The 11,479-nt window shown below is 37.2% G+C and overlaps 1 long non-coding RNA gene across 1 annotated transcript; it reads left to right on the top strand.

Moving 5' to 3' along the window:
* The first annotated feature begins 4,948 nt into the window (after nucleotides 1-4,948).
* Nucleotides 4,949-8,038, top strand: LOC107811822 (uncharacterized). The gene is made up of 2 exons (XR_001653998.2): nucleotides 4,949-5,092; nucleotides 7,789-8,038. It is a non-coding gene; the product is annotated as an uncharacterized LOC107811822 (long non-coding RNA).
* The last annotated feature ends 3,441 nt before the right edge of the window (nucleotides 8,039-11,479 follow it).

The raw sequence follows: 11,479 nt of genomic DNA, 5'->3' as shown, positions 1-11,479 counted from the left end.
TCACTCAAAAACGTTTGCATATTGAATCCACAAATGTTACTGTTGTCTTCCTTAGTTTCCGAACAAAGTTAATAAATTCAATTTTTCATAAAGCACCATCTTTTAGGTCTATTTAGCCATTTATAGATACTCTTTGCTATATTACGTGTTATAGATACCTTTTATGTTTTTATACAATGTATTTCATGTATTTAAGCTGTTGTATTCATTAATACAACAAAAAAAATAGACGTAAAAACTGGAATTCCAGCTAAGTTTGACATGTATTTAGCTGTATTCAAGCGGCATTAACGTTAAATACAGTAACGTATCTACGCAAAATCTGGAAGGTTAAACTGGTTAAAAACGGAAGAAAATCAAATCACATGATATTCTCCTAATTTAACTCAACGAACTAAAACGATCCCTCATTAATTTGTATTTGAAAGATACATAATAGAGATTATAGCTGAATAAAGAGAAATGCATATGAATAATACAGTTGAGTAGAACTGTATACAGTTGAATACAACAAAATACAACTTAATTCATCTGAATAAAATACTTGAATACAACAAAATACAACTAAATACAGCTGAATAAAACTCTTGAGTGCAACAAAATACAACTAACTTCTGCTGAATAAAATAGTTGAATATAACTAACTACAACTGAATACAGTTGTATAAAACACTTGAATACAACTAACTACTGTTGAATAAAATAGTTAAATACAACTGATTAAAACTGAATACAAGAGAATACGCATAAATTTTTAATACATCTAAAATATATAAATGAATGCTACTGAATACATATGAATACAACTGAAATATACATTCGAATACAACAGAATACAAATAGGCGATTTGGGTGATCTAGAGAGAGAAACAGCCTTATGGCTTCGCCGGCCGGCGGCCAGCCATTAATTCCAGCTGGTCAGCCCCCTAACACATCTGCCCAACCTCCTACAATAACTACAAACAATCCCCAGCCCTCAAATCCCACAAACGAAGCCATGAATTACGCAAAAGCTGTGAACCCTACTTCGACGACCACTGCCAAGCAGAATCGAGCCGCTACAGTTGAACCAATTACTCTTCGTCTATCAAAATCAACGAATTAAACTTACCCTAAGTGATTGTAATGGAGTGATAATGGAGGAGAACTAGAGAATTTGGGTGGGAGAAGAGGTATGAATCGTGGGTTGAGGGAGAAAGAGTAAAGTGTATGCAATAAGAGAGAGAGAGAGAACGTGGTTAGTCAATTTTACTGTGATTATGTGAGAGAAAAGACTAAAAAGGAGAGAAAAATATTATTTAGCATATATGGTGCCTTAAATGTAGGATGTAACTATAATTAGATATTTGGCTATAAAGTATAAAATGTATCTATAGGATGTAATATTTTAAAATGGTATTTATTTAAAATAAATAGGGTACTAAGGTTTTCTATAGGGTGTAAAACTTCCAAAAAAGAAAAAGCGGACGAGCTAAATAAGCGTTTTTGTTTCAGCGAAACATTATGTGGACCCGGAAGAGAGATATTGATTCTTTCTATCTTCTTTTCTTTTCCATTTTGCATAAATGCATAATTTTCTTTGGGCTTAACTTATAGTATGTAAATTCTAACAACTCTAGCAATATACAAATTAAAAATAAATTTTGTACAAATTTAATACAAATTTGATATGCTTACAACAACATACATACTAAAAATAAATTTCATACAACTAATTATATAGTATACAACTTATCAATAACTTTCATACATTATTTTTACCCAGCTAAATACATCTACAACATCATGCAACTTAAATAGGAGTACAATTTTCGTACAAGTTTTACATAATATATCTTTTGTATGTATTTTGTGTATGATATGTATATATTTTGTATTTGGCGTGTTCTTCTTGCTCTCTAAATTTCTAATCAAAATTTTCTCTCTTAATATTATTTTGATACATATTAAAAATTTTATGTAAAAAAAAATATTTATAATTTAAATACAAATATCATAAAATGATTCATACATTATATGTAACATCCCGAAAAATTTCGAAGTGTTTTAAAATCATTAAAAAGACTGAAGGGTGCTAGTTATATTATTTCGGGTATGAACATGACTAATAATATGAAGGATATGAATTGATAATGATAATATGTGTACAAGGTATATTAATAATGGTTTATGGTCTAAGAAGAGCCCAAAGCAAAAGTGAAGTTGGAAATTATATGATGAGCTAAAGTTTCAAATGTGTTTGCACAAGATTCAATTTTGGACGAGCATATATCCCAATATATGAAGATCTATTGGTGTACGACCTGTCAAATTAAAGGCCTATGAGTCTAGTTTTCTATGCTTCAAACCGTTCTTCATTTGGATATTCCTACAAGAAGTTATGATCTTTTTACTAAAAGGTAGCACAGAAGCCACGTAGCTACGTGAGCTATGCGTAGCAATGTTGCTTTGAGCGTAGCTGATTCTAGCAAGCTTGTCAAAGGAAGGGTATCTAAAGAGTAAGTGAGTGTAGCTACGCTAGAGGAGGTAGTAGCTACATGTTTAAAAATGGCTATTTCAGGAAGAGAGAATGAAATTTTATTTTTGAGTTAGGTCTTGATTCTAGAAAGAAGGAGGAGCATATCCCTCGTCAATACACTTAAAGGTAAGTGTTTAAGATGCATTTGTGGCTACATAACACCATTTAATATTAGTTTTAACATCATTCATGGATCAAATTCCATAGGAGTATTGAAGCTTCAAGGACACCAAAAAGAGGAAAAGTGAGATTCTTCTAAGAAGAGGTAATCCCTTCACTTGAGCTTTACTTATATGATATATTGAAGTATGGGTAGCATATTTATGAGTTTAATTTGAAGTTGCAATGAGATATTGTATAAACCCTAAGGGTGGATCTTGAAAATGATATTTCGGCAAATAAGAAGATGAATAGTGGAGAATTGATATAAATGGATATGTCTTGAGTATCTAATGATTCCTATAGACTTGATAACTTAATAGATGAACGAATTGAATCGAGAATCGTCATTTGGATAAAATATAATACTAGTTTTTGAAATGGATGTTCTTGAACCTAGGGTTTTATTGGAGAATACAATTTAAAGTGACTTGATGATGTTGGGTAATTAACGTAGTATCATTAATGACTCCAAATGAGTATTAAATGATAAGAATGGAATTGAATAGGTAATGGGTGAACCTATTGTATAACTTGGGATGGTTGAAGGCTTATTTCCAAATTGTGAAGCATAAATGGATATTTATGAATCTTTTCGAATTATTTTGATGTAGATGATATATCTAGTGGTAGATATTGAATTATGGACGATATTTGGGCCTTTTAATCAATTGGAGCATTATAGTATTTTTGGAGCTTGAAGGTTAAGGTAAGTTGATTGTGGCTTACTCTTCTTGAGGGATTCTCCCTAAATACATGATTTGTTAATACATGATATTACTTATAAATCTGCATCCGTACTTGTGGGAATAAGCGGGAAGGATGTCACCATGTGTTTCTAAGTTTGTTGATTTTGAAGTATCATGTGATAATAAAAAACTTATGTTTTAAAACTTATTTGCAAGATGCACTTAAGGAAAGCGTTATAAGTTTTATTAAAACTTATTTGTTGATAAGAGTATAAAATGTTTGAGTGTTAACGATATGTTTTCATGAAAAAAGATTTGCTTTTTAAAATTTCAACAAAGAAAGCACTTGTTGTATCTTTAGTTTGATGTTTAATTACCAAATGTTTTGACATGAAAAAGGTTATTCATTTGATGTTGTTCAAATGGATTGGATTGGCTATGAAAATCAAGGTTTGATAAAAATAGATCCTTTGAGGCAATTATGCTATGAATCTATTTTTGATATTCAAATATTTTGGGAGTTACTAGTGGAGATGACCAAAATTGGTTCGAATTTTAAGTTCGTTACCATAAAACTACATGTGCCGGTGTAGGGACGCATTTCAAAGCTAAGCCGAGGTTTGTGGTATGAAGTCCCCCATTTAGAGGGAAAATGATCACTACTTAAAGCTAAGCCGAGGTTTGTGTGAGCATATAATTTTGGACTTCTATGTCCAGCGGTATCCCTATGAGTGGGACTGGTGGCTCGGTGAGTGGTTGGATGGATATATGATGAGTAGGATGTGACTAGACCTGTTAAATGGGTCGATCCTACCTAGGCCCGAACCCATTGACTCCTGGCCTGTTGGTCCTTAATCGGGCCGGGCCGGTTCACTTTTTTATAGGGGATGGTCCGGATTTGACCCATTAATCAATGATTCGACCCGAACCCGGACTCGTAACCAATAATCCCTTAACTAGACCTTAATGGGCCGAATTTAATTTAATTAAAAAAAGTTAAAAGCTAATAAAATAATAAAATTTCAAACTTTATACATATATACAAACTTGAAATTACTACATTTACTTGAAGCTAGTTAGAATAAAAATGAAAGAAAAATTATACTTTATTAACATTAAAACTTGAGAAACATATGAAATTCGACTATTTCTATAACTAATAGTATAAAACATATGGAATTCGACTATTTTGACAAGATGCCTCATAGTGTCTGGTACTATATTCTTCCTTCAACGTGTGTGAGCTGGTCCGGGCCGGTTGACCTGTGGGTCAGCTGCCGGTTCTGGTCCGGTCCGGTTCAGTGGGTCAAAATATTATTATATATGAGCTTTTGGGTAGGTTTTCTTTATTTGTATTGCAGTTTTGCAACTAAACCAGATACTACTATTTGATATGGAAACAAAGATTTGTCCGTTATTTGATAACAAAATAATAATAATAATAATAATAATAATAATAATAATAATAATAATAATAATAATAATAATAATAATAATAATAATATAAAAAAAGGTAAGGAATGTAAAACAAAGGGCCGAAGCCCATTACAACTTATACAAAATTTAAAAGGGTTATCTGACACCCTTCTAGGGAAAAAGAAGCAGAAAGCTTCAAACGGCGGAAAAAAAAAAGGAAAAGAGAGAAGAAGAAACAGAGCAAAATAAGAACAAAACATTCAGGACCATTAACGGCGGCGGGCAAAGTTATCGGCGTGAGCTTTCACAGGTAAATTTTGAATTTGTCCAACATTGTATTGTACTTAGAAAATAAGTATAAACAAGTAAATTCTTGAAATAAAAAGGGGTATGGGTAGTGATGGCTCAATTATGAGCCATGTGATGTTAGTTTAATAATTATTATGATGTTTGTAAGAATTAGCTAGTGATGTGGTAATGATTACTCCCTCCGTTTCAGTTTATGTGAACCTATTTCCTTTTTGGTCCGTTCCAAAAAGAATGACCCCTTTTTAAATTTGAAAACAATTTAGCTTAAATTTACAATTCTACACTTAATGAGAAGCTTTTATAACCACACAAATACTCTGGGCCCCTTTTTGATTTGTTTAGGACCACAGACTTCAAAAGTCTGTATTTTTTCTTAAACTTCGTGCTCATTCAAACAGGTTCACATAAATTGGAACGGAGGGAGTATAAAGTAACAATAATAGTAAAATATTGGGTTAAAAGTTACTGCTATGTAGAGTTATTTTGGTAAAACTTCTTAATATTGGTTTATAAGATGGAATGATTGCCAATGATTTGCATCATGATGGTAGTAATAATGATTTAAGTTTTTGGGGACTTAAGAATGCATCAGAAATCCATGTTGCCTCTACTGTTACTGGTTTTATATTTAGATACTAAGGATTAGCCAATAACTTATAATAATGAGATGATGGATAATGATTAGAATAACGAGGTTAGGTGGATTAATTAATTAAAATACATTTGATAAATTGATGCTGAAATATAAACTCGGAGGATTGGGTATTCTACATTAGTGATGGATTTAGCCTAAATGAGAAAATTAACATGGGATCGATATTATGTAATTATAGATTGATTGGAGGAATTTGTATGAATCGCATGAGGTGAAATATATGGTATTTCGGCACGAGTATTGTGAGTAATAATCTTACTGCAATTTGTGTTTTCATAACTTGCATGATTTACACATGATTTTCAATGTGTATGTTACCAATTATTTTAAGTTGCATGTGGGACAAGTTTTTTACTCGATATGTGTGATGACCCAAAAGGTCATCTCTTCTTTTAAAGTCAAATCTATGTTTCGAGGCCTTAAAAACTTCTTTTGCCTCACCTCAATTTGCGTGAGCAGTCCGGGCGTATATCCAGAAAGCCTTTATGTGAAAATTTGAGGAAAACGCTAATTTTGCCTTTAAATCAACCTTAAAACAGAAGTAGAAACGGCAAAAAGTCATAATTTCATATCTTTTTCCATATAAATCAACCTTGGGCGATTTTTGAAGAGGGATATCATCACCAAATCATAGGTATGTGTTCTTAAACTCATTTCTTTCATTTTTCATCATCACTCGTTAGATTTATAGGCCTAAATCTTGTTCTTTAAGGGTAGAAATTAGGGATTTTAGGAGAATTGTGGATTTCACAAATTTGGAGATTTAGACCTCGATTTGGGGTCGGATTCCGAAACTAATTGTATATTTGGGGTCGTAGGTGAGTGGGTGAACGGGTTTTAGTTCGAACCTCGAGTTTTGACCAAGTGGGCCCGAGGTCGAGTTTGACTTTTTGGAAGAATATTGGGAAATGTGTAATTTTTCATTTGAATTGGTTTCTTTGTCTTCAATTAATGTTAATAAGTTAATATTGGCTAGCTATAAGCGGATTGAAAGTGAAAATTAAGGGAAAAGCAGTATTTGGGGATTGAGTTTGGCCGTGAAATCGGGGTAAGTGTTTGGTCTAACCTTAACTTAAGGGAATAGGTGTTGTGTCTTATTTGCTATGTGTTAGTGTTGAGTACGATGTATAGGTGAGGTGACGAGCATCTATACGTCGGTGTCAAGTATGCTCGTGAGTCTTATACTAGTATTGTTATGATTTTTATTATTTAATGTTCATGCTTAAATTGATGGTTATCACTATGGAACAAGACTTATGATAAATTCGTGGTAATTGACCATTTTTGCGTATTGGCTCAAGTTGAGGTTTATTTTGTGAAGTAACTGTTGAAACTAAATTGGTTATAGCTGATGCTCTTGCCGGGATAATATTGTTTCTATTATTGACTCCCTTACTAGGATGATATTGTTTATATTGTTGACTCTCTTGCCGGGACGGTATTGTTTCTATTGTTGATTCCCTTGCCGGAATGTTATTATTTCTATTGTTTGGGTGAGGAATAGTGTAAAGCACGAAGGGTGATGTCGTGCATGATATTATGAGTGAGTGTTAATGCACGAAGGGTGATGTCATGCCGATTCTGTGAGTGTAAAAGCACGAAGGGTGATGTCGTGCCTCATTATTGAAAGTAAAAGCACGAAGGGTGATATCGTGCCATGATTACGAGAGAGTAAAAGCACGAAGGGTGATGCTGTGCCATTTTTGTTGATTTCTATGGTGAGGACGAGAGTAAAAGCACGAAGGGTGATGTCATGCACTTGTTACTGTGTTATCATTTCCGTTGCTCCAAGTTTGATATTTACTTTGTCGCTTTACTTTATTATTGTCATAACTTGATATCCCCCTCAGCATGTCCCCTCCCTCTTTTTCCGTCTTATTCTATTAAATTCTTGTTATTATTACTTCTCGTATATGATTTAACTGTATAAGTTTATGTTTGTCGCATCCTAGCCTCGTCACTACTTTGCCGAGGTTAGGCTCGACACTTACCAGTACATGGGGTCAGTTGTACTGATACTGCACTCTGCACTTTCTGTGCAGATTTTGGTGCTGGATCTCGTAAGTAGAACGTGGGTTGCTTGCCTTCAGTCCATAGGAGACCCGAGGTAGATTTGTCGGCATTCGCAAACTCCAGAGTCTCATTCCTTATGTTTTAGATATACTGTCTCTTTTCATTTCGAGAACAATTGTATTTTCTTTCTAAACTAGTATTTGTAGAAATTCGTAGATGTTCGTGAATTTGTGACACCAGATTATTGGGTAGATATGTATTGGAGTATTTGAACCGTTACGTTACTTCCGCATTTTATATCTGCTTAAGTTTATTTATTAGTTATTTCTGTTTGGGTTAATTGATAACATGTTAAAATTCATAGTAGTTGGTTTGCCTAGCTTTCACAAGTAGGCGCCATCACGATCCCGACGGTGAAAAATCCGGGTCGTGACAAGTTGGTATCAGAGCACTAGGTTGCCTAGGTCTCACAATTCATGAACAAGCTAGGTAGAATATGAGGGATCGGTTCGGAGACATATGTTCTTATCCCCTAGAGGCTACAGAATTTAGGAATAACTTCACATTTATTCTTCTTTGTCATGCGATTTGACTTCTCAATGCTAATTAAACTTCTACTCTATTTTTTCACAAATGGAGAGAACACGTGCTTCTTTATCCACTGATCAGCATCCCGAGCCCCCAATGGTAGCTCCTACGAGGGGTAGAGGACAAGGCCGTGCTAGAGGCCAAGGCAGGGGCAGGACTTAGCCCAGAGCAGCATCACCAGCGGCGGAGCCTCAGGTAGAGTTTGATGATGAGGTTCCAGCCCAGACCGTTCCAGTAGTGCCAGCTGAGGTTCTAGAGGGGTTCATCAAGATGCTCTGGTCCGTCTAGTGGGCCTTATGGAGAGTGTCACCTGGTCAGGCTTACTTCTTGTAGCATCAGCCGTCTCTCAGGCTAGGGGAGGAGCACATACTCCTGCTACTCGCACTCTAGAGTAGATGGCTCCTCAGTTTCAGACTCCAGTAGCTTAGCCAGTTGGGGTAGTTCAGTCGGGTGTTGTAGCTCAGACCGGTGATGGAGCAACTATGTATGCATATGCTTTGTGGAGGTTAGACATGTTCACCAAGCTCTTCACTACTACCTATGGCGGTACATCTTCAGAGGATCCCCAGGACTATTTGGACAGTTGTTATGAGGTTCTACAAAACATAGGGATAGTGGAGACCAATGGGGTTGACTTTGCTGTTTTTCGTCTATTAGGTTCTGCCAAGACTTGGTGGAGAGATTATTGTTTGGCTAAACCAGTTGGGTCACCGGCTTTGACTTAGGACCAGTTCTCTTAGCTATTTCTGGAGAAGTTTCTTCCTATCACTCAGAGGGAGAACTATCGGAGTCAGTTTGAGCGTTTCCAGTAGGGTTCTATGACCGTCACTCAGTACGAGACCAGATTTATTGCCTTGGTCCATCATGCTCTTATTATACTTCCCACCGAGAGAGAAAGAGAGGGTAAGGAGGTTTATTGAGGGACTAGCTCAGCCTATCAGATTGCAGATGGCTAAGGAGACAGAGAGTGAGATTTCTTTCTAGGATGCAGCTAATGTGGCCAGGTGAGTTGAGATGGTTCTATTACAGGGGAGTGGTCAGGGGTCTAACAAGAGGCCTCGTCATTCTGGCAGGTTCAGTGGTGCCTCATCTGGAGGCAGGGATTCTTTTGGTAGTGGCCATCCTTCTAGGCTATTTCATTCAGCACTTCAGGCTTATCACGGTGCTCCAGGTGGTCGTGGTTCTTATATGCAGTATTCGATCAGCTGGCCTACAGTGCACCACCAGCTCCTACAATGCACCTCCACTCCAGAGTTATCATGGTGGTTACTCAGGCCATTAGGGTCAGTTTTAGGTCCAGCAACCTCAGTAGCCGAGGTCTTGTTATACATGTGGTGATCCGAGGCACATTGATAGAGTTTGCCCTCGAGCATCGAGTAGTTCTCAACATGAGGGTTCCCGTGCCATGGTTCCAGCACTTGGGCTTCCACCTCCCGCTCAGCCAGCTAGAGGTAGGGGTCGAGGTGTTAGAGGTGGAGGTCAGACAGCTAGAGGTGGAGGCTAGCAGCAGGAGGCCGTCCTAGGGATGTAGTTCAGAGTGGTGGGGCCCAGCCCCGGTGTTATGCTATTCCTGCTAGACCTGAGACTGAGTCCTCCGATGTAGTTATCATAGGTACGGTTTCAGTTTGCAGTAGAGATGTTTCAGTTCTATTTGATCCAGGGTCCACATATTCCTATGTGTCATATTATTTTTCCCCTTATCTGGTTGTGCCCCGTGATTTTTTGAGTGCTTCTGTATATGTGTCTACACAAGTGGGTGATTCTATTGTGGTAGATCATGTCTATCATTCGTGTGTGGTTGCTATTGGGGGTCTTGAGACTAGCGTAGATCTCCTACTTCTCGATATGATGGATTTCGATGTCATTTTGGGGATGGATTGGTTATCCCCTTATCATGCTATATTGGACTGTTATGCCAAGATCGTGACCTTAGCATTGTCGAGGTTGCCTCGTTTAGAGTGGAAAGGGACTCCTGGTCATTCTACTAGCAGGGTTATCTCATATGTGAAGGCTCGACGTATGGTTGATAAGGGATGTTTGGCCTATTTGGCGTATGTTCGTGATTCTAGTGCTGAGGTTCCTTCTATGGATTTTGTTCCCGTTGTCCGTGAGTTTCCAGAGGTATTTCCTGCAAACCTGCTGGGTATGCCACCCAATAGGGATATTGACTTTTGCATTGATTTGGCTCCGGGCACTCAACCCATTTATATTCTGCCATATCGTATGGCCCCGCCAAAGTTAAAGGAATTGAAAGAACAGTTGCAAGACTTGCTGGATAAAGGCTTTATTAGACCTAGTGTTTTGCCTTGGGGTGCGTCGGTGTTGTTTGTTAAGAAGAAGGATGGATCGATGAAGATGTGCATCGATTATCGGTAGTTGAACAAAGTCACCATCAAGAACAAGCATCCACTGCTGAGGATTGATGATTTGTTTGATCAGCTTCAGGGTGCCAAGGTATTTTCGAAGATTGATTTGTGGTCTGCTACCATCAATTGAGGATTAGGGTGTCCGATGTCCCTAAGACAGCTTTCCGCACTTGGTACAGGCATTATGAGTTCTTAGTGATGTCATTTGGGTTGACAAATGCCCCAGCAACATTCATGGATTTGATGAACCGAGTGTTCAAGCCTTATTTGGATTCCTTCATGATTGTCTTCATTGATGATATTTTGATCTACTCCCGCAGCTGGGAGGAGCACGAGCAGCATCTTCGAGTGGTTCTTCAGACTCTGAAAGACAGTCAGTTGTATGCAAAGTTTTCAAAATGTGAGTTTTGGTTGAGTTCAGCAGCATTCCTAGGTCACGTTATATCAGCAAAGGGTATTTAGGTGGATCCTAAGAAGATTGCGGCAATTAAGGACTATCCTAGACCCACATCGGCCACAGAGATCTGGAGTTTCTTGGGTTTGGCGGGCTATTACCGTCGGTTTGTGGAGGGGTTTTCATCTATTGCAGCCCCGATGACCAGATTGACTCAGAAGGGTGCCTAGTTTAGGTGGTCGGACGAGGGTGAGGTAGACTTTCAGAAGTTCAAGATAGCTTTGACTACGACACCGATATTGGTATTGCCTATAGGTTGAGGGCCATATACAGTATATTGTGATGCATCTCATATTGGACTTGGTGCGGTGT

Source organism: Nicotiana tabacum, chromosome 3, assembly GCF_000715075.1.
Source record: "Nicotiana tabacum cultivar K326 chromosome 3, ASM71507v2, whole genome shotgun sequence".
NCBI classification, from domain to species: Eukaryota; Viridiplantae; Streptophyta; class Magnoliopsida; order Solanales; family Solanaceae; genus Nicotiana; species Nicotiana tabacum.
The sequence above is the reverse complement of the archived record's forward strand: the minus strand, read 5'-3'. Positions and strand labels throughout refer to the sequence as shown.